Genomic DNA, 23,947 nt, shown 5'->3' with positions numbered 1-23,947 from the left:
GACTGCCACTATAGAGAGAGGCTCAAATGCACAAAGCCAAAAGGCTATGGTCCTACATAAATCTTCCTTTTCCAAACAGGTCTCACCTTGTAACAGGTGAAGAAATAGTTCAGATTTCTTATTCCTCCTTCAGGACAATTTGCAAGCATGGTGTACTATCTCCCAGGAGTTCCAGCATGTTCAGTTCTAGTTGACTAGAGCAGTTGCCTACTCCTTAAAGCACTTTGTTCGGCTGCCCTACCCTTTCCAGGACTCCACAGCTCCTTCAGTGAAGACCTGGTCTCCAGAGGGTACACTGTTGAGAGATGATTGAACCAGGAGGCTTCAGACCTAGTCATGGAATTACTCCATGGTTACACTAAGACTTGACTGGACTGCTGGGAACTTTCAAGGGTGCACTGGCAAGAGGTAGTGGGTCATTGTGCATGTTATTTGAAATGTCTACTGCCTTAGTGACTGTTCTATTGCTGTGAAAAGACACCATGATTAAGACAATTCTTATAAAAGAAAGCATTTAATTGCGGGTTTGATTACAGTTTCAAAGGGTCAGTACATGATTATCATGGCAGGAAGCAGACAGGCATGGTGCTAGAGTGGTCTCTGAGAACTTTACATCCTGACCCACACATAACACACAGAGAAAGACTCTGGGCCTGGTGTGGGATTTTGAAACCTGAAGTCCACCCCTAGCGACATATTTCCTCCAACAAAGCCATACCTCCAAATCCTTCTCATCCTTCTCAAATAGTTCCACTCTCTGGTGATTTCAAAAGCCCAGGCTATTTGTTCTCCGTTAGCTCTCTCTCTCTCTCTCTCTCTCTCTCTCTCTCTCTCTCTCTCTCTCTCTCTCTCTCTCTCTCTCTGCCTGTGCAGATGTGAACTCTCAGCTACTGCTCCAGTTCCTTGCCCTGCCTCCCCCACCCCCACTGTGCTCCCCACTGATGTAGTCACAGGCCCACCCTCTGGAGCTTTCCACTCCAGTGAGCTAGTCTATACGTCGCCTTGGTAGTCAGGTCTCTTCACAGCCATAGAAAAGTAACTAAGACGATGGGCTTAAGAAGACTGAAATTTCCAGTTGTTGTGGTACCTCTTTACTACCAGCAATGGGGAGGCAGAGGCAGGTAGACTTCTTTGAGTTAGAGGCTATCATGATCTACATAGCAAGTTCCAGGACATAGCCAGAGCCCAGGACTACAAAGAGAAACCCTGTCTAAAAAGAAGAAAGAAGAAGAAGAAGAAATAAAAAGGAATCACACTGTCTTTTCTGACCACAGTGAAAGAAATCTGGATATCAATAGCAGAAAGTGAAAAGTATACAGCTGTATGGAAGTTACAAATCACACTCCTAATTAGCCAGCATGTCACAGAAGGACTCACATAAGAGACCAGAAAGCAAGCAAGAAGGAACACAATGTTTGGATTTGAATATCCCCCAAGGCCCATCTATGCAAGGCTTGGCCATCAGCCTCTGGTGCTACTGGGAGGTGGCAGAGTTTTTAGGAGGTGGGACCAGCGGGAGGAAGTTAGGCAATTGGAGGTGTGCACTCTTGAGGGAGATGTTAGAATTCCAGCCTCTCTTCTTGGCCACAATGAGATGAACACAGTTCTTCCTTCACACGCTTTTACCATGACACAGTTCCTGCAAAAGTTCAAAAGCAACTGGATGGTGAGCGTTCTGAAATCTTGAGTCAAAATAAACCTTTCTTCTTTTTATATAAAGTTTTCTTGTGTTTTGTTATAGTGCTGGAAAGCCAGAACCTCCCCAGACCAAATCTTGCAAGGACATAATGAAAACCAAAAAATTATAGCTGCAAATATACTCATTAAAATAACAGCATAGATAAAGAACCTAACTGTACTTTTTTATGTGATTGTTGGGGGTCTCGAACACTGGAATTGTGGCCTTTTATCTTAATTTTTTAATTGTGTATGTACATTTGTGCAGCTGCCCAAAGAGGGCCTGGATGTCAGATTCCTCAGCAGCTGAAATTATAGGCAGTTCCAAGCTGTCTAGCACGGACACTGGAAACTGAGCCCTACTCCTCTACAAGAGCAGTGTGCCCTCTTAACTGCTGAATCATCTTTCTAGCTCCTTAACTGTACTCCTTAAGGAACTAAAAAAAGAAATTGAAACTCAGTGGTTGCATAAGAGATTAACTAATACTTGTTAGAATGGAGATAAATAAAAACTGGAAAAACAGGAGAGAGGATCAACAAAACCAAGTTATTTATTTGAACAAAAATTAGGGAAGCGTAACAAGCTTTTAGCTAGACTAGGAAAAACAGACAGAAAATTAAAATAAAATCAGAAATGGAAAAAGAGATAGTGCCCCCTTTCTCACATAAAACTTCTATGAGCGCCCATCATCAAAACTGAATGAAGAGGAAAAAGAAACCCTCAATGGACATAAGAGTAACACATAGGGAGCTGGACTGGGAACCCACAAAACAAGTCCAGCCTGTGCTGGGGAATCCTGCCAGACACTGAAAGGATTAACTTTACTCCTCCTCATATTCTTCTACAAAACAGAAGAGAAAAAATGATTCCTAACTCACTGTGATGCTAACTCCAGACAAGGGCGCTATGGGGGGAAATTTAAAAAACACACACAAAAAAAATCTACAGGGTAAAATTAAAAAACAAAAACAAAACCTATGGGGTAACAGTCCTCATGAACACAGACATAAAATCCACATCAAGGTGCTGGAAAAAAACAAGTCTCAGGTTAAACAGACTGTATAACCCATGGCTGCTGCAGTTAGAGTGTGGGTGTTGGTTGCTAGCTGCCTGGCTTTGGGAAGCGACTGGCTCCTGAGGGCTCTGAGCTCATCGGCAGGGCACCCACCCCTGGACTCATAATCAGATGGAGCTATTGGGAAGGGGTAGGAACCTGCATGTGGAGCCTGCCTGGGGTAAGTGGACCGCTAGGAGTGTGCCTTGAGGAATCTACCCACTCCCTCGTTCCTTTCTGTCTCCCTCAGCTTCCCGGCTGCACGAGGTGAGCAGCTTCTTCTACAGCCACCTCTCTGTCATGATGCTGTGCCCCACAATGACCCCAAAGTAACAGACCAAGTCCAATGAAGCCACTGCGACCTCCAGCACCCCCAAATCTTCCCCCTTTCCCCATTGTCCCATCAAGAATTTGTCAGGGATGAAATATCTGAATACGTAGAGTTCTCTCTGGAATGCAAGGATAGCTCAGTATACTCTTTTTTTGTTTGTTTGTTTGTTCGTTCGTTTGTTTTTTGGTTTTTTGGTTTTTTTTGGGGGGGGGGGGATTTGGTTTTTTCCGAGACAGGGTTGCTCTGTGTAGTCCTGGCTGTCCTGGAACTCACTCTGTAGACCAGGTTGGCCTCGAATTCAGAAATCCACCTGCCTCTGCCTCCCAAGTGCTGGGATTACAGGCATGCACCACCAGCACCCGGCTGCTCAGTATACTCTTAACCACTGCGGTCCACATCAACAGAACCTAGTGGAACGGTACACCACGTGGGCATCTGTTCTAATGCAAAGCAGGAGTGCAAGGGACTTCCCTCAGCCTGGTAAAGGCCATGAGCAAAAGACTCACAGCTAAGATCATACTCACAACCCAGAAAAAAACCTGAAAGTTTCCCTTAAGGTCAGGAGGAGCAAGGTCGCCCACTTTATCACTTCTATTCAACCTTGCACCAAAAGTTTTAGCCAGACAATTCAGCAGGAAAAAGAAATAAATAAATAAATAAATAAATAAACAGTCCTCCCCCCCCAAAAAAAAACAAAAACCCAAAGGTAATACTACCTTTAACAATGTCATGATCCTAAATACATAAAGTCTAGACGTCTGTGGAGCAATCACTAGACACAATGATGATTTAGCAGAGCAGTGGTGTGCAGGTGCCAGCGTGCTTCTGCCCATGGACACCCATGTGAACATGGAAAGCCAGTGCCTCAAAGGTAAAGGTTTGCAGTAGAGAGAACCAGGGCAATGCCAGGTGTTCCATGAGCATTGCAGGATGCCCTGAAAAGAATTTAAGGAGACTCAGGTAAGCCGCAGGACATTGCATTCCCACGGACTCAAACAGATAACATTGCTAAAATGGCAGCCTTTCTAGAAGCAATCTATAGGCTGAATGTAATCCCTCTCAAATCTCGATGCCCCTTTTACTTTTTAATGGAGAAACTGTGTTTGCAAGCGGGGAAGGGTGGCTGAAACCTTCTCTGGGAAAATAACAAAGTTGGAGAGCATAAACTCCCAGTTTCAGAACCTACCACAGGGCTTCAGTGTTCACACTGAGGGTCACCAGTCTGAGGTAGACCTGAAGAGATCTGAGGGCAGCTGGAACTCTAAAAGGGAACCTCATACCTGTGGGCAGCTGATTTTCCATCGGAATACCAGGTGCTTGCTGTGCAAGCAAGAGAACTGGGGTTCAACACCCTAGAACCTGTGTAAACGACAGGTGGGCATGGGGGCTCACTGTAATTCCATGCTCAGAGGTGGGAAACAGATCTCAGAGCAAGCTAACTGGGCCTTGACCGAGACCCAGCCTTGATAAATAAGATGGAGTGATCCCCCCTCCCTCCCAAGGTGGGGTGATTGAGGAAGACTTTTGACACCATTTAAGGCCTTCACACACTCATACACGCATGACACACCCACACAGGAAAAGGAAGGGAAAAATCAGGGCCGCCAAGTGTACAGAGTGAACCTTTCTAGCTGGCTGATGGGAACATAACAGGGCAGCCACTGTGGGAAATGGCTGCCAGCTAAGTCAAACAGTTGTGATACAGCCCAGCAGTTTAGACCCAGGTATACCCACAGGAGACCCAAGGACTCTGTTTACACAAAGGCTATATCATCCAAACTCAAGGGGGTGGGAAAAACCATCCATGTACAGAGGCCTCCTTGGTGTAGTACTTCTGTGTGCGAAATATTATTCAGCAAGGAAAAGGAATGAGGTGCCAGGGCGTACTACGACACAGTCTACACAGCCGAGTACAGTGCTATTCTGAGTGGAAGAGGCTAGATACAAATGATATAGTGTTGTCAACTTATGTGACATTCCCAGAAGAGTGAGTTTGGAGACATGGCAGGCATATCGGGTGCACCTGTGAGCTCAGATGCAGTCCACATTCAAACACAAGGGTTCTATTTAGGTGATGGAATGTCCCAGCAACTTAGCAGCTGCCATGGGTGTTCAATTCATCAACTTTACTAAAAAAAAAAATAAACCACTGAATTGTACCCTTACTGTGCCCAAAATATATGTTAAGCAAATCTCTCCTCATTGAAGTGATTTCTTTTAAAAAAAATTGTAAAAAGAGGAAGTGGGTTAGAGAGGGTTTATCCTGTTAAGTCTTCTCAGAAGACCCCTGGGCAGAAGAGCAGAGTGGCCACTTCCTCCACTTGGCCAGCTCTGCTATTTGTAGTGCTGGGGAAGGGTGTGAGGGCCTCAGAGATCTCTCCAGGGCTAACAACTACTCTTTGGTGATGTTTACAGAGCCAGAGGGACCCTCCCCTTAGCACATGCTGCTTCGGAGGTCAATCCTCCTTCCCCCAGCAGGACATGACCAGCTCTCCACCATCCACTTAAATATCAGAGGACTAAGCAGCCTTGGCTGTGCTCCCCACTCCCACGTCTCCCGGAGCACTGCCCCCACCCCCTGCCTTGAGTCAGTGTCTTAGTTAGGGTTTCACTCCTGTGAACAGACACCATGACCAATGCAAGTTTTATAAAAAGACAACATTTAATTGGGGCTGGCTTACAGGCTCAGAGGTTCAGTCCATTGTCATCAAGGCAGAAACATGGCAGTATCCAGGCAGGAATGGTGCAGGAGGAGCTGAGAGTTCTACATCTTCATCTGAAGGCCACTGGTAGAAGACTGACTTCCAGGCAACTAGGGTGAGGGTCTTAAGCCCACACCCACAGTGACACACCTACTCCAACAAGGCCACACTTCTGGGCCAATCATATACAAATCATCACAGTCAGTATCTTAGTTTGTCGCCAGGGTGGTCTTGAATTTGGTGTCCTCCTGCATCATATTCTGAGTGCTGAGACCTCGATGTGATTCTTTAGCAGATGTGAATCTCATCGAGTTTCTCCTCTGCTAACTATGCAGGATTTCTCGTGTTCCATCCAAATCAAATCCACGCCCAGAGGTGAACATGCTGTGTGATTCTGTGATCCCCCACGCTCTCTGTTCTTCCCCATCCTAGTGCCTTTGCACCTGTGCATCCCGCCTCCCATGATAATGTCACACTGTCAGTATGTCCGTCTTCTCTACCAGGAATGGGTTCCATGAGGGTCCTTGCTTGTGCACCTTTCTGAGGCACTTCCTTAGGACATACCCAAGGGAAAGGATGGAAGAAATGAAGAAGGTGCTGATTGAGTCTGCAGAGGAGTGAATGAGTGGACAGGGAGTGGGCAGGAGGTGGAGAGGGGATAGGGAGGGGTGGGTAGGGGGCGGGTGGGGGTGGGGCGCTGAGTTGACTCCAGCTAACTCACACTCAGAAACAGTGAGTTGGACTGAGGGTGCCTCTGGAGTTCAAATTCCAGTTCTGCCACTGGCTAGGGTGTGACCTTAGGCAAGTTCCGTAACTTCCTTGACTCATCTGCAACACAGGGAACACGAAAATGCTGGTGGCAAGGCTGCGTTCAGTGGCCGGCCCTCGGGAAGAGGGAGGGGGAGAGTGTCCCTGTGACAGCAGGCAGTTCAGCTCACTGACACCAGGAACTCTACAGATTAGTAACTCCTCCGCCATCCTGCCTTTGAACTTTCTCAAACTCCAGACCTTAGAAGGTTCGCTGTGAAGATCAAGAGAAGAGAAAAAGAAATCAGAGAAAGGGGGGAAACCAGGAGGAAGGTCAGGTGGGGGTGGGAAGCTGGAGGTGGGAGGCCGGGGAGAAAGAAAAGCCAGCTTCATCCTGAGGTCTCAGGGAAGCCTGGAACAGACACCAGCAGGCACCAGTCCACAGGGCAGACACTCATGGATCAGCCATGAGGGACCTTGTAGGAAGTTCCCCAAACACAGCTATGAAAAGGAAAGATCAAGACAGGCACAACAATCAGAATGCTTTCTCTTAATCTGGTCAGTCATGTGGGCTGCTCCCAAGCCTTTCTGAAAACACTGGTCAGGGTAGAGGCGGTGTGTACATCTGAGCTAATCACAGCCATGGAGACAGCTCAGACAACCCTAGTCTGGCCTGTGCTCCTCTTAGGTCTAATGCCAGCTCTAATGCCTCATAGCCCAGGAGCTGGTTTGCTCCCCTGAGCCTCAGTCTCTTCATCTGTGAAATGGGAACAGGCCTGTCTATCACTCAGGGTCTGTGGGCAGGTGACATTGGAGCACCTGTACAATGTGAGGAGGTGGTGGCTCTGTCTCTCTTTCTCTCTGTTTGTCCCTCTCTCTGTCTCTCTCTCTGTCTCTCTCTGTCTTTGTCTCTCTCTGTCTCTGTCTCTGTCTCTCTCTGCCTTTGTCTCTCTCTGTCTCTGTCTGTCTGTCTGTCTCTCTCTCTCTCTCTCTCTCTCTCTCTCTCTCTCTCTCTCTCTCTCTGGCTGTTGAGCTTTTGTCTTCTGGTTTCTAAAAGTCTATTTGTCATCTTTTTTCTGGACCTTTTACTTGCTTCAAGACAAAAAAACAGTCTTAAGAGTTTCTTTTCTACTCCACTGGTCAGAGACGACTGCCGTCCACACACCAGCTTCATCAGGTTTCAGGAATGGGAATACTCGGTGGCTCTGGGCTTTCCTGATTGTCAAGAGCAGCTGTGGATCCCTCTCGGCCCCTGCTTTTTCTCCCAGGGCAGAGGACTCTGAGGTTGACAAAGGGAAAGTCTCTCCCATGGGTCCCCAGCTGGGAGATGTGTAACCCCTATAGAAGACTTAGAAGGTTCATGACAGGAAAGTCACTGAAGCCACGCCCTCTCCTGAAGTGGGAAGTGAGTGATTTGGATTGGAGGAACTCGGCTCCTTTGCTGATGGTGGATGAGTGCTTACTGCTCATGTTATGTTTAAATTCTTGAAACATAGACCAAGCTTGCTTCCAGGTCCGTGGGTACCTTGAGGGGTGGATGCTACAGCTGCGTGAGAACCTAGGCCCTCTTGAGAGTGGCCCTGGGCAGAGCACTGGGTTGGACCAGCACAACTCTCATCAATGGAGTCTTCAGCAAGTCATTTCCCCTCAAAGGTTAACTAAACATTGGCCTCACTGGTGCAGGCATGGGGTCCAAGTGACGGCCAGAGTGTCGGACTGCACAGGACAGACATCATCTTATAAACCCGCTTCTGAGCTCTGAAGAAATGCATCTTGGAGGCAAGTCTTAGGGGATTCTAAAAGCTTCCCTAAACTGTGGGGAACACCCTTGGACTGACTAGGGAAGGGTCAAAGGCAGAAGGTCATCTATGATTTGACAGGAATAGTGACAGCCTCATAATGGTCAGAAAATGAATGGAAACCTCACTGCTTGGAATTAATTTGAGCTTTCAGTAATAAAGTCCTTTTTATGAAAAAGAAAGAAAGAAAGAAAGAAAGAAAGAACAGGAAGAAAGAAAGATGGAAGGAAGAAGAGTTTATTTTCTCTATTTCTTGGATTTTCACCTGTGTGCAGCTGTCTTGCCCTCCTGGCTGGACAGATGGGCACAGCAAGGCTCTTAGGAGGTATGTCAGAGTTCTCTCCCCCAAGGTACCAGGGAAGGTCCTCCATACAACGCTGAGGCTGGGGACTGGGGCATGGTCACAGGTAGTGTTTAAGACTTAAGTCTGAGTGTCTGGGTCATTCTGAGTCAGAACCCCAGGGCAGGCAAGGGACAGAGAAACAGACCACTTAGCTTCCTGCAGAAGAGCAGGAGGACATCCACCTTCAGGCTCTCCCGTGTGAGCTTAGCAGCTCCGTGTAAATGCCAAGGGCTTCGGGTGGGATGCACTACTCTGTCACACCTCCATCTCGGCTCCCACATCTGTGAGAAGCGGCAAGTCCCACTTCACTACCTGCCTCATGGGACACGGCTGTGAGGCCTTTGGGATGACGTCATCTGTCTGCAAGATGACACCCTTCAGGCCCCAAATATCATGTTAAGGGTGACCTTTGGGGAGTCGTGGGCACCTGCCTGCAGTCTTTCTTGTCCCTTCTGGAGGATATGGCTGGGCGGGGCGGGGCACTGCTTACCACATCCCTTCCTCACCCCTTGCCTGGCCTCAGATAGACACGGCAGCCTCTGCTGGTGGCCCTGTGTTTCAGCCGAACACAGCTGTCTGCCCACTTCTCCTGCGGTGTGCCTCATGGTCACTTGCCTGTCTGACCACAAGTCTGTCCATTCTCCGGGCAGCCAACTGGCCTCAGCCCGAGCCCTGGCAGTGCCCTGTCTCTGTCTGACTGCTCAGCTCTACTGTCTCCCTCTGTGTGGGCTCTGCCCAGACGCTAGGCTGGTCCTCAGCCTCAGGACTATCTCAGTAGTGACTTCCCTGATTCTGGACTTGTACCTGACTGAACTCCTGCCCACCTCAAACGCACACCTCCCGCCGCCACTCCAAGTCCTGCTGTGACTCCCGGCCCAGTAGACTACCCAGCTGTCTCAGCCTAAGGAATGGCTTTCTGAGGAAAACCCTGAAGGAGTAGGTAAGTAGACTCTAGCCCTGGTTCTCCCTGAGCCTGGGGTCCTTTGCTGTCTTTTGCATAACACCTGTGAGACACAGGCACATGCCGCTATGCAGTTAGGCTGGGCAAAGTCAGGGCTGGATGGAGTTCCTTGTTCAGCTGATTGAGAATGACTGGGGTCCTTGGTGTGTGCTTGCAGAATGTTGGAGGGTTATGGAGGCAGGAGCATGGCTAACATGATCCCTTGCCTATGCAAAACTGTCTGCAAGAAATGGTGGGGAGAAAAAAGCGGGACTCTGGGTGGTAGACAGTCGGCCAGGCAGTGACAGGCAGTAGGCAGGGACACTGGGATGCTTCCAGGGGGCCGTTTTGTAGGGAGGGCATCAGATGCTACCGGCCAGTATGGCGAATGACTTTAACTCATCTCACCCTTCCAGGCAGGTGAGGTGTACTTCCCAGATAAGGAAATCTGGCTCCACAGGGAAGCGTGGCTTTCCTTATGGGACTCGCCACCCTATGGCAAGGTGGGCAGTCCAACCAGGTGTCCACCCAAATCCAGGGCCTGGGTCAGATGATAAGAGTTAACACCTCTTCCATGGAAGAAGAGGGGAGCCAGGAGCTTGCCGGAGGTCTAGTTTGGAAGGATAGAGAAGGAGAGGACAGATGGGTTGGTGGCATAGGAGATAATGTCTGTGCTTAGGACTTGTCAAGAAAACCACAGCAGGCCATCGAGGCATTAGAGGGTCACAAGTAGTCCCTAAGAGAATGTCTGTGCTCTCTGAGGCAGTTAGAGCACATGGTAACTTTTCAGAGTTCAGCTGGTGAAGCGGGCCAAGCCTCTCTGCTTCTTTGAGCCTCCTGGGTCCTCACTTTCTCCATCTGTAAAATGGGGCGGGGGGTGTCAAAGTGACTCTCTCTTTGTGAGACTGGTTATGAGAACTCCAGGACATCAGAATGTCAAGACTGATTTCAGGAGCGCACACGCCCAGGCACCCTGACCTGTGGAGGAGAAGGGCTAACCACTGAGAGCCCTGGAGAGAACAGGGAAGGCTGGAACAGCCCTGTCTGCAGAACTGTGGGCACCTGGGGACCTCCCAGAATCCTCAGAGTCCAGATGAGGCCAATGGTTCCGTGCAGCTCACTGCATAGATGGCAATACTGGGTGGGCTCTGTGGGGACAAACTTGTCTTTTGATTAAGAGTGACAGAGAGAGTCAGAACAGAAATTGGAACCCAGCCTGTATGGCGGGATGCTGTCTGTCCCATGGGAAAACTCACAGCCCTGGAATACGGTCTAAGGTCATTCCTCAGAGGGCCCTTAGCCACGTGATCCTCACAGTGGGGTGTCTTCTGCAGTAGCCCTGCCCTAGGTCCCGGTGTCCAGTCCTCAGGGGACCTCATAGAGAGAATGATAGAATCCCGGACTGACAGGGTAGATTGGGCTTCAAACATACCCATCTAAAGGAGCCACTTCAGGCTTCTTTGGGGGGTGGGGAAGGACGGCAATTGTTGGCGCCATAAAGGGTTTCTGGCACTGGAAGTTAGGGGTCGCCAGAAAGGAGAGCATGTAGAAGATGGAAGAGAGGCAGGCAGGCAGGCAACCTGCTGGGAAGTGATTCCCTTACTCCCAGGCCCAAGCAGCATCAGAAAGGCATGAAAAGAAGAGGTGTGCTTTCTCCTGAAGCCAGGAGGGGCATTGTCTCTGGTTCCCACAGGCCTGGGGTCCTGGGCCTCTGTGCATGGGGGGGTGAGGGCAGCCATAGCCAGTCAGTGTCCTCAGCAGGGGGACACGCTCATGGCTAGGCAGGGGTTGGGCTTGCTGCCCAGACTAATGACAGTTTGGGAGGGTGATCTCTCCTGGCAACCCAATCTGGCTCAGATCCGTGATTCACTTGCTTCAGCCTCCTGAGGGCTGGGATCACAGGCACGTGCCACCACCCTGTGCCACCACAGCTCTGATGGTGCTGCTTCACTTGCAGATGAGGACACTGAGACTCAGAGAGAAAAGGTAGTTTTCAGGGGCCACCCAGAGAGCCACTTAGAGGGGAAGAGAAGGAAGCCCTGAGGAAGGTGGTCGCACCCTGGCAACCTTTTCTTCAAAAGCTGGTCTACAGGCCCAGAAACATGAAGTGGGGAGGGGGGACTGGGAGAGGCCCCACCCACAGGCAGCAGTTTGCAGGTGTTGCCTCCCCTCCCCCACCACCCTAGCCCAGGACGAAGGAAGGGACTTTTCATGACAACTCAAACATGAGTGCTGAGTAAACTTGGAACTTCTGAACCAACCTGAGAATATTCCCTGGCTGGGGCCCCTTAAAGACATCTGTACCAGGGCCTTGGCCTGCTGTCCCTAGGGTCCCCAGGGAGGATCAAAACACTAGAACTGTCCCCAGGAGGGGCAAGTGCAGGCATGTGGCCTGGCTCCCCCTCAGACCTCAACCTTCTTCACTGAGTGACGACCCAGGACCCAGCCGATGCTGCGCTGCGGCTCTGGGCCTCTCTGGGCCTCTGTTTCTTGATCTGCTAAGTAGGTTTGGTATGACAACCAAAACTGGAGTCTCCCATTTTCCCCAGCACCGTGCTTCAGCTAGGCCAGGGTGGGCTGCTGAGAATGGGGCGGGGGTGGGGAGCAGTGATCGGGCAGGTGCTGCCTTTGGCCCCAGCTTTCTGCTGTAGCTTCAAGCAGCCACGCTTCAAAACTGCCCTTGTCTGAGAGCCCCGGAGGGAGGCTGCGCACCTGGGCAAGAATGCAAGAATGCAAGAATGCACAGTTTGTACAGGTGGGATGGGGCTGCTGTTCCTGTGGAGGTTGTCCAGGATAGAGGAGGTTCTGGCCCCTGGAGACTGAACATGCATAGCCACTGAGATGGGTCCTTCTTGATGATTAGCTGTCACCCCACTAAGCCATGAGTCTGATGTCCTCAGCTGTAACCCACACCACCACAGGGAGGTAAGCAAGGCGCCAGGAAGCACACAGCTGCAGTGCGCCTGCACACGGCTGCAGGGTGCCAGCACCTACCACCTTGCTTTTGGCCGACACACAGCAGCTGAGCCAGATCTACAGATGTGTAGAGTTGAGCTCAGACAAAGCGGAAGACAAGAGTTAGAACACTCTCCTTCTGACCCTGGCTTCATTCATCCACTTAGAAGCTGCTCAGCTGGGAACCTGCAGTGTGCCATCTCTGAACATGCCCTCTCATGTCACTAATCTGAAGACAGTCCTCTCTATGAGATCCTTGGAGCCAGAAGGGCACCCTTGGACCCTTGGGCACCTCCCCGGAGTGTGGGGAGGGTGCCTCCTGGGTATAGTAACAACGCTGATGGGAAACCTGGGTCTCCAGAGACTGCTCAGTGGCTGTTCCATCCACATAAACCTCATTCTTTGGCCATGCATTCTGTGCCCATTGCAGCCACCGAGATGTTGAGGTGAGCAAAACTGGTGATTTTTCAACCTCTGGGACCTGATGCACCCAGACAATGATGAGTCAGAAAGACAAGACAGAGACCACAGAGTGGACCCACTTCTGATGAAATGGACAGCCTCTGTCTTCAGAGTGACACTGAAGTTGACCTCTTGGGAGAATTTTGGCAGAACAACTGCATATGCCAAGGACCTTGGAGCACTGATGTTCTTATCCTGCAGAAATGCAAAGTCTTCAGTGTCTCATTGAATTTAAGAAACAAGAACCAAAGAGAGTCAGACTTAACACTGAAGTACATAGGACGCATGCATTCATCACCAAAGAAAAAGGTCCTTGTCATTTAATCATTTGTGTAGCCTGTGAGTGTGACTACCTTATTCAAGGCTGCGCGTAGCCACAGGGGGGCTCAACAGGAGCCCAGCCCCGCTGGTTCCTGCCCCACTGTTGTTTAGAAGGTGAATGGAAACATCCGGAGCTATGGGCTGTGGTGGAGGGACAGACCCCAAAGGAAGATGTGACTCATCCTCCTTGGAGAGATCAAAGACAGCCTTGATATTTGAACTTATAAGTCTGAAGACCCAGTAGGAGGCTGACAGTCAGCTAGGGAGCACAGAAAGTTCCCCTGGCTGAAAGACCAGGTGTGAGGGGTGGAAGGCAGGTGAGGGCAAACCGTACCACAAAGCCACTGCGGCAGTCCGCTGTGCCTGGAGGCCAGAGCAAGCAGGGAAGGGGCAAAGGGGAATGGACACGAGGCTTTTCTCTGCAAGTCTAGGTGGGACTGTCGGCATGGTGTCCAGGGAGAGAGGCTTGGAGGATGCAGCCAGAGGCCAAGGCCCATGAGGAGTGTCAGCAGGTGGGACAGTTCATGCCCGAAGGGACCTAGAAGCCCTCCCTTCTGGTTCCCCCTTGGGAAGTCCCTGAACAGATACACTTCTCCTTCTGGTGACCTGCTGGCTCTTGTGCATGGCTCTTCTGGGGAGTCCCTCTGGGCCTGCCTCATATCTTCTCTGTCCGGGTAGGAGCGGGACATTTTATTTTCAAAAGCTTCTCAGTCTTTCCCTTTCAATCCTGTGGCTCCCACCTGGTCTCTAGTGAGGTGACCGCAGCCTGGATGATCAAGTAGATTCCACTCCTTGATCATTGGTGGGGGCAGGGTGGGAAAGCCAAGGACTCACAGTCACCCAGGGAGACAGGTAGAATGCATCCTGTGACTACGCTTGGATAGGTCTGGTTAGATCCACAAGGAAACATTGCTCCTTGTCATAGAACCTTAAAGTAGAGATGCTGGGACCCACGTGACACGCTTTCAAAGCAGCCACATCAGCTCATGCCTCTACTCCGTGTAGAGAAACCATAGCAAGGACCGACTGCGCACTCGTCCCCACGCTTGCTCAGACTGCCTTTTCTGTTTTGTGTGTCAGGTGTGCTGAGAAGTGTCTCTCCTGAGTGTCTTCCTCCATTATTCCCCATCTTGTTTGTTCAGACAGAGCCTCTCACCTGGCTCTGTGGTGAACCTGGAGCTCACCACAGCGCCTGGGCTGGCAGCTGCTCCCTGCCTCCCACAAAGGGTTGCAAATGCAGAGCACCACTGCTGGCTCTGAGGTGTGTGCTGGGGATCTGAACTCGGTCCATCTCCTCTCTTGATGGATAAAATTGCTTAATGAAATCCAACATATCCCTCTTCCCACCCCCCTTTCATTCCTGAGTTAGAAATATGTTTAGGAGAGCATCATGCCACTTTTCTTCTGGATCAGATATTATTTTACTTTCTTATTAAGCCGATAGTATGCCCTAAATAGATTCATTTTCTGACAGGACTGGGTAATTGAAGCTAGGGCCTCGTGCGTGCGAGGCAGGCTCTCTACTCTCGAACGACGGCCCCAGCCCCAGGGACTGACTTATGCTCTGTATGGAGTAGGGATCAAGAGGGATCAAGGGTTACGTGGTTTTGTATGATTATGACATCTTTTTTGATTTTTTAATTTGTTTCTTTGCTTGAGACAGGACCTCTCTATGTAACCCTGACTGTCCTGGAGTTTGCCACATAGACCAGACTAGCCTTGAACTCACGGAGATTCTTCAGCCTCCATTTCTCTGGTGCTGGTTTTAAAGGCATGTGCCCTCGTGCCTGCCTTTGCTATTGTTTTGAGATTGGTTGTCTTACTATGTAGCTTGGGCTAACCTAGAACTTCCTATTCTCCTGCCTCAGCTTCCCCAAGTACAGGGCTTATAGGAAGCACAAAGCCCCGTACCAGGCTCTGCCATCATTTTAAATGCCAGGCCTCCTCCACCCAGATACAAGGGCAATTTTGTTGGCAGGCCAGTGGTTACAAGCTAGCTACTCTGTAGCATCTCCTTCCTTCCCACTGGAAGTTTGGTTTCCTTGCACCAACTCTTTATGTTCATCACCCCATAAGCCTCAGCCTTCTTAAAAGGATGCCCCAAATATTGGGACAATCTTATCAGTTCCCCAGGGAAACCTGCTGGAGACTGTGTGCATGCTGAGACTTCCTTGACACCTCCCCATCCGTGAACGCGGTCTGTCCGGCCACTTGGTTTTTATTTCTTAGTCATCTTTGTGGTTCTGGCATCCTTTGAGCCATTCTTGGGGGGAGAGGGTTGCCCTTTTGTTGCTAATGAAAGTTACACCATTCGAAAATTTTATTATATTTTTATTTATCTACTTGGGGGGTGTATAACATATTATGCATGTGGAGGACAGAGGCAACTTTCAAAAGTCCATTGTCCCCTCCCTTGTGAGTCTGTCTTTTTTAGGGTTTCTAGCTGTGACGAAACAAAAGCCCCCAAAGTAGCCAGCACAGGTTCTCAGGGACCGCCCTTAGGTGGTCTGGCTTGGCAGCAAGCACCTTCACCTGCTGAGCGTATCCCACTGGCCTAAAGTGGCTGTCCCACGTTTCCCTTGGTATATGGGAATGGGCTTTTGTACATTTTACCATTATTAGCACGCTTCTCAAGCTGAAGTTCCAAATGGAAGATGAAATAGCTGACTATTAATGTAGTCCATCACTTCACCAGATCCAGCCAGACTGCTCTCTTCCCTCTCTCCTCCTTCCCTCCTTCCATCGGTCTTTTCTTTATCTCTTTTAAATGGTAAAGTAAGTCACATAATGATCACAAACTGACCTGAGAGCCAGGACTGAAGTTTATGCTCAGAGGTATTCTCTCTCTCTCTCTCTCTCTCTCTCTCTCTCTCTCTCTGTGTGTGTGTGTGTGTGTGTGTGTGTGTGTGTGTGTCTGTCTCTCTGTCTGTCTCTGTCTCCCCACTTTCTTCCTTTCTTTTTAAATGTTCTTGAATGTCTTGTTCTATAAGCCTCCAGACATGGCATCCTCCTGCTTCTGCCTCCTGAAAGCTGGGTCACAGGCGAGAGTCTACGTAGCTTGCCTTTGCTTGGGGTTCAGTGTGTATCTATCTGTGTGTGTGTGTGTGTGTGTGTGTGTGTGTGTGTGTGTTTGTGTGTCTATCTCTGTGTGTGTTTGTGTCTGTATATCTGCGTATATCTGAGTGTGTCTGTGGTGTTTGTATGTGTATATCTCTGTGTATCTCTCTGTGTGTGAGAGTGTGTCTGTGTGTATTTGTGTGCCTCTGTGTATCTATGTTTATCTCTGTGTGTGTGTATCTCTGTATATGTCTGTGTATGTCTGTGTCTGTGTGTCTGTGTGTTGTGCATGCATTCATGAAGGCCAGAGATCACTTTTGGTTTCCTCTTCAATCACTCTCCACCTTATGTTTTAAGAACTGAATACGGAACTCCCTGGTTTGGCTAGACTGACTGACTCCACAAATCCTCCTGTCTCAGCCTCCCTAGCGCTGGGACCATGCATTGCCTCCCTCAACTTCTCCATGGGGTTTCAAATGCAACTGCCCGTGCTTGGGCAGCAGGCACCTTACTAAATGAGCTGTCTACCGTCCCTCTATTGTCACCAACCATCTTAAGACAGTGCAAAGCTGTTCCAGACAGACACAGCAAGCAGCAGAGTGTTAGCTTCTCCACACTGCTTGAGTGACGTTCTAGACCGTTCAAACAGCAATGCCCTACTTCTCCTTTGCAGTTTGCTCCCTGTTTTTGAGATGGAGTGGAGCCAGGCAGCATTTGCCTTCCTGTAACTGTTTCATTCCACTTCTTAGCATGATGTCTTCAAGTTTCACCCGCATTGCAACATAAGACAGGAGTTCCTTCTTTTTAAAAAAAAAGGCTGAATAACATTCCATTTGTGCTTACAGCACATTTTGTCTTCGAATGGACTAAGATTGCTTACACATGTTGTTTATTGTAAATTTGGGGGCAGTAAACAGGAATGTGAAAACACATCACTGAACTGTCACTTTAACCTATTTTGGATATATACCTGCTATTCCTAATTTTAATTGCATTTTTCATCTTTATATAGCCCTACCAAATAGAGAGAAGTGTTGTAACCCCCTCCACATCGTCACCAACACATGTCACTTTATTCTAGTTTTAGACAGTGGTTGTGTCTGGTGTAAGGTGACTTTTTGTTGGGGCTTAGATTTTGATTTCCTGATGATCAGTGGTACTGAGATGCATCCTTGTGCTTGCTGGCCACTGTAAGCTCCTTTGGAGAAATGGCGCTAGTCTGTTTTAACATGGGGCTGTTACTGAGTTGCAGTGTTCTTTTTTGTATGCTGGGTCCTCAGTACTTGCCTACCATCTGGTTGGGGGAGCCTTCCTCTCTAGTTGCTTGAAGTATGGTCTTGTTTTGGTCGCCTGTGCTCTCTCCTGGGACATCCATAGTTTTAGGTCTCCGGCCATCTTGAGTTCATTCCTGAGTGTGGTTAAGGTAGGCCAGCCTAATCCTGACACATGAGGCTGTGTCCCTCCCCAGGGCCATTCCTTTGATTATCTTCTTTGTTTGGCCCATGCTGGCCTCAAACTTACTCTGTGGCCTAGGATGACCTGCAACTCCCGATGCTCCTGCGTCCACCTCCAAAATGCTGGGATTACATTCATGTGCATTGCTTCTTGAAGTTCCGTCCTTCCACCCCGAGTGTCCTGATGACCTTGTAGATTATTTGATCATCTCCTGCGGGTTTGTTTGAGGGATCTCTATTCTTTACCATTGCACTCCATGTTTATATTTATCCCAGTACCAATTATAATTGTGATTTAGTTTTTTCAAAGATTTATTTACTTTTATGTGTATGGGTGTGTGCCTGCATGTGTGTAAGCATGAGAGTGGAGTGTCTGTGGAATCCAGAAGAGGACCTAGGATCCCATAGAGTGACAGGCAGTTGTGAGACCCCACTAAGGTGCTGGGAACCAAACTCAGGTCCTGTGAAGAACAGCCAGTGCTCTTAACCTCTGAGCTATTTCCAGCCCATTGGTCACTGTAATTTAAAACATGTTTTGAAATCAAGAAAGCCTCCAGCTTCGCTTCGTCTCCTCTGGATTGTCGGCTATCCAGGATCCTTCAAGATCCCATATGAATTCTAGGATGGATTTTTCTATTTTGACAAGAAGCACTATTGGAGTTTTGGTAGCATTATTTAACTTTATAGTTACTCTGGGCAATATTAACATCTTAACAATATTGCCTTTCATCCCACAAAGGGATATCTTTTTATTTATTTGTGACTTTCTCAAATTCTTTCAATAATGTGTTACATTTCTCCAAGTAAAGTGTTTTATTGTTTTGATGCTATTATAAGCGGACTTGTCTTATTTGTTTTATGTTAAGGTTTTTATTATTTTTAATTATGTACAGGCCTGTATCTGCATGTGGATAGGTGGGCATGAGTGCAGGGTCTGAGGAGTCCAGAGGCATTGGGTCCTCTGGAGCTGCAGGTGGTTGTAAGCCCTCTGGTGTGGGTGCTGAGAATGTGGGGTCCTCTGGGAGGGCAGCAAATGCTCTTAGCCACTGAGCCATCTCTCCAGCCCCTTAATTTCCCATTTAATATCCACATTATTGTTTGTGGATATAAAATACAACCAATATTTATGTCTTAATTTTGTATTCTTCAATCTTACGGGATTCTTTTCTTCAATCTAACTTTTTTTCAGTGTGGAATCTTCAGGATTTTCTACATGTTATCTGCAAACGGAGATAACTTGACTTCTTTCTTTTTATGTGCCCCTTATTTCTCCTCTTGCCTAATTGTTCTGGCTAAGATGTCCAGTTGAACCGAAGTGGTAAGCGAGAGCCCTTGCCTTGTTTCTGATCTCAGAGTAAGCTTGTTTGTTCTACTGTGGGCTTTCATGTGACCTTTATTATATTGTGATGATCTCCAGCTGTGGCATGTCTTGGACCTTTTTGGGGCTCACTCAGTCTTTCTACCGTTGCAGACGCTTAGATTCCTAATCTTCATGAGGCTTTTGTTGCTGCCTTGCTGTGTTGAATAACATTGTTATCACAAGAGATGTTCTTAGGGTTTTTTCCTATTTTCAGGGTGAACACGTTCAATATTTGGGTGGGGCATGATGGAACACCTCTGTAATCTCAGCACTCAAAAGGCTGAGGCAGGGGGATGTGGAGCTTGAGACCATTTTAGGAATGTAGCAAGATTCTAACTCAAAAATAAAAAAAACCACACTGAGTAATTTGGCTATTTTATTTTTTGATACGCTCTCAAAACCATGAATGGATATCTCAATCCATTAAGTATGTTTTCTGAACATTAAATAATCAGATAAAAATTCCCTTTCTTCTGTAAATGGCATAAAATAGACAGCCAAACCTATCTTCTATATTGACATAAATGACGTGAAGACAGCGTTAGCTGCTTTTGTATCATTATATCTGAGTGTGAGCTTTCTATTAGGACCTTTGCACTTCACTTGTGTAAAAGACAGACCTGTGACCTACTCTCTTTTCACATCGATTATTGGACGTGACGACATGGATGGTTTACGTTCCCGGCTAATTCATTTACACTTAATGGAAGTACTCATGTGTGTGAAAACAAGTGTCTTGTTATTTTTGTCCTTTTGATTTTTGGTTTCATGTGTTCTTGTTCCTTGTTCCCTTTATATATTCTCCACTCATGTACATGGCTGTTTCTCAGAGGCCGGTGGTGAATGCCTGTAGGCCTGGGCTATCCTGGGCTATATAACAAACAATACCTCCCATCTTTTAAAAAATGCTGCTCTGTTTCCTATTACCTTGTTCATTGCTCCTTTATATAATGTTGTGCTTCTCTGAGAGACCTTAAAGGACATTTTGTTAGATATAAAATTATACATTTAAGTTAAAAATTTTCAGCTTTTAAAGCTTTTATTCTAGTGCTTCCTATCTTCTCTATTTCTATGTAAGTCAGCTGTCAGTAATATTATGCCCTCTTTGAAGGAAAATGATTTTTTCCTCTGTAGTACTTTCAATATTCATTTGTTATCATCATCATCATTACTATTATTCATTAGTTTTTTGATAAAGGGTTTTTCTGTGTAGCCCTGAGTGCCCTGAAACTCACTCTATAGACCAGGCAGGTCTTGAACTAAGAGATCTGCCTGCCTTTGCACCTTGAGTGCTAGGATTAAAGGTGTGTGGTACCTTTAATCTTTGTCTTTAATTTTAAATATAGCTGTTCTAGGGATCTGGCAGGAACAATCTATTGGGGGGAGGCTTATTGGGCTTGCAGGAGCAGAGGGCCCCAAAGAACAGAGTAGTTCTGTCATGGTGGCTAGGAAACAGAGAAAAGGGACAGACAGAGAATGCAGGGAGGGGCAGGGCAAGGGACTTTCTAAGACTTAACCTTTTTAACTGACTCCATGCCACCGCCTCTTTGTTCTGTGTCGCCTCAGTGCCTCGTTTCCTAAACCCACGGGGTGGGACGTGTCTCAGTAGCTCAGAACTTCAGGGCTCCATAGCCTCTGTAAACACCTCACAGCTCCCCACGGGCAGACTGTCTACGGTGCTCATCAATCAGATCAGGTTGACAGTTAAGGTCATCCTTGGCTACTTAGCAAGTCCTGTTTCAAAAACAGTCAACAAAACAAAGGTTCCCCCTAAAAGGGACAAATGAATGCTTATAATGGCAATTCTGCTTATGAAAGGGGTGGTGTGTGTGTGTGTGTGTGTGTGTGTGTGTATGTGTATGTGCAAGAACATGCTTTAAAATGAAGTTGCAATCAATACCATAAAGGAATAGATGAAAATTCCACACCTAATGTCTGAGTTTTGTGAGTATGAGGATCTGTGCCCTTGGTTCTTGAGCAGCACATGGGTGGCCAGTCTTCCTTACAACACTATAGGTGCCTTTTGCTGTATTCTATGTACTAAACGTTTCTTCCTCTGACAGCTTTCTGCTGAGCAACCTGCAGTTTGCAAATCCTCTCCTGATGTTTCTAATATCATCAAATCCATCTCATTATTGCTTATAAATTCAGAATTTCACTTTTAAAATAGAAGAATTATGCCTCCCGTTCTTCTTCCCCCTCCTTCTCTCCCTGTCTTCCCTCCCTTTCCTCAACCTCCCCTCCTGTCATTAGAGCCTTCACACTTCAAGCCCAGGCTGTATAACAGAGCTACACCCTCCCTCCAAGATCTCTTTTTTTTTTATTTATTTTTCTGACAATGGGTCTCACTATGTAACCCTAGCTGGCCTTGAACTCACCGAGAGCCATCTGCCTCTGCTTCCCGGTGCTAGGATTAAAGGTGAGTGCCACCACTCCAGGCTCCAGGAACTCTTAGGACCACTGCAGTGACTGTAAATGTGTGGACTCCAAATCACTGTGCTGAGCTGTCGCCCCATGCTCGGCCTTGCTGGTCATGGGCTCTGTACGTAGCTCCCCTATCATGCTAACAGAACTCCAAGCACTGTGAAGGAAGACTTGGAGCCTTTGAATGAAGTTGATGCTTCCTGGATAGATTTTTCATTTCCTTCAAAATAGAAGCATCTGCTTGGGGCAGCTGAGTCTAAGCTCCTCAAACACTGGTGACTGTGGCCATGGCATGGCTGGCACTGAGAGGAGTTGCTGCCTGTGTTCCTTAGGTCACATACAGCTATTTTCCAGACCACTTGTATCCTCACCTCTCCCTGGCCATGAATGGCAGTTCCCTTGTCTCAGACTCTGAATGAGCTTTAGCTCCTAGCTGATCTGATAAAATGTGCGTGGTGAGCCTGCGTGGTTTTATTTGCATTTCCTTGCTCCCTGAGAGGTTAGGTTCTTAGAATTCTCTGGAGCCTTCCTTTGCTCCCCCTGACATTCTCCACTTCCCTGAGTTCCTGAAATGTGGTTAGCTACTAGTCTGCTTTATCCCAGTGCCAGCCCTGGGGCCTGATGCAATAAGGCATTCAGCACTCACAATTGACTTCAGCAAAGGCCTTTGACCTGCACTGATAGCGGAGAACACCCGAGTCAGAGAGGCTAGGTAATTTGCCCAGGGACACAAAGCTGAGATATAGCCAACTTCAGGCCCTCTGCTTCCCACTGTGAAGGGAATGCAGAAGCTCTTGGAATACCTCCTGCCTTTCTTAGGAACCTCATGGAGAGAAGACAGGGTAAAGGACCAGCATGACCAGAAGACCCCTGTGGGTGCCAAGAGTGTGGGGAGGGAGTGATGGAGTCACCTTCAGCACTGACGTCACTGTTCCCTTGATGCAGCAGCCCTGAGTGTGTTCTCAGACCCCAGAGCAAGAGTGTGAAAAAGCCGTCAATGCCGACCAAGGGCCAGCATCTCCATTTGGTGCTAGCCCATCTTCAACACTTCTGATACCTCTGTCCTCCACTTTTAAAGATAAACAGAGGGGACCAGTCCCCAACTCCTGGAGTATCAGGAAGGTGGCATGACCAGGTTTTGTTTTGTTTTGTTTTCTGTCAGTTGTTGTATCTCATGGTGTCAGTCTAGCTTTTCAGCAAGTTGGTTGTGATTTGATAAGAAACTTTTATGTGGGCCCTTTTAGATGGTTCAGTAGGTAAAGGTGCTTAGCTGGGTGACCTGAGTTCAATATCTGGGATCCACACAATGGAAGGAGAGAACCAACTCTTGCAGGTTATCATCTGATCTCCTTATATGCGCGCGCGCGCGCGCGCGCGCGCGCACACACACACACACACACACACACGGTGCGATTAAAACAGGAACATGTAACATCTTCCCTGTGCCTGTGACTATTGCAGGTGTTTATAAGCACCACGTTAATTTCCCAAGGGCTCTGACAGAACGGTACCTTTATCCTTGGTTCTTACCAGTAAGGGTCTGGGACTCAAGTTAAACCACCTGCCTGAGATCACACAGCCTGGGTTTGAACTGAGGCTGTGCCAGCTCCAGAGTGCGCTCATCCAGCATGCCGCCCACCGCCTCTCGGCTTCATCCTGGCTCACTGTCGATGCTAATAACACACTATTTCTTGTGACACAAGTTTATTAGAGGCAAACAATGGTCAGCAAGTTAAAGATAGTAAGTAGAGATAGCGCCATGAAAACCCTGAAGGTGATAAGTGAGTGGCGGAGGTTCTAGAACATTCTAGCCCAGCTGGCTAGAGCAGATGGACCACAAAGGTGGCATGTTAAAGAGACGAAGGCTGTGGTTCCAGGAGAGAGCTCAGCATGTGAGGGGCAGCAAGGCACTGGGCTGTGGCATTCAGGATAGGGTGACTGTGCTGCTTAGGTTTTAGTCAACTTGACACAGCTAGAGTCATTTGGAAAGAGAAAAATCTCAATTTAGAGAACACCTCCATCACATTGACTGTAGGCAGCCTGTAGGACATTTTATTGATTAATGATTGATATGGGAGGGCCCAGCCCTCCATGGGTAGTGTCACCCCTGGATAGGTGGTCCTGGGTTATAAAAGAAAGCAGGCTGGGCAAGCATAGAGGAGCAAGCCAGTGAGCAGCATCCCTCCATGGCCTCTGCATCCGCCTCTGCCTCCAAGTTCCTGCCCCAAGTTCAGTGATGGAGTGTGACCGGAGAGTTGTAAACTGAAATAAACCCTTTCTCCACAAGTTGCTTTTGGTCGTGATATTTATCACAGCACCA

At 48.1% G+C, this 23,947-nt stretch overlaps 1 protein-coding gene and 1 long non-coding RNA gene across 2 annotated transcripts in view; one reads left to right on the top strand and one right to left on the bottom strand.

Moving 5' to 3' along the window:
- Positions 1–942: 942 nt before the first annotated feature.
- LOC127679136 (uncharacterized) lies at positions 943–6,304 on the bottom strand. Its single transcript, XR_007976689.1, has 3 exons — positions 5,745–6,304; positions 3,780–3,998; positions 943–1,639 (listed from the first exon to the last, which is right to left on the bottom strand). It is a non-coding gene; the product is annotated as an uncharacterized LOC127679136 (long non-coding RNA).
- Positions 6,305–9,005: 2,701 nt separating this feature from the next.
- The window catches only part of Il21r (interleukin 21 receptor), a 28,941-nt gene continuing 13,999 nt past the window's right edge, over positions 9,006–23,947 (top strand). The window contains exon 1 of the mRNA XM_052199709.1: positions 9,006–9,594. The gene's annotated coding sequence lies outside the window, so the exon portion shown is untranslated. The remainder of the gene's footprint in view (positions 9,595–23,947) is intronic.

This window comes from Apodemus sylvaticus, chromosome 1, assembly GCF_947179515.1.
Source record: "Apodemus sylvaticus chromosome 1, mApoSyl1.1, whole genome shotgun sequence".
Taxonomy (NCBI): domain Eukaryota; kingdom Metazoa; phylum Chordata; class Mammalia; order Rodentia; family Muridae; genus Apodemus; species Apodemus sylvaticus.
The sequence above is the reverse complement of the archived record's forward strand: the minus strand, read 5'-3'. Positions and strand labels throughout refer to the sequence as shown.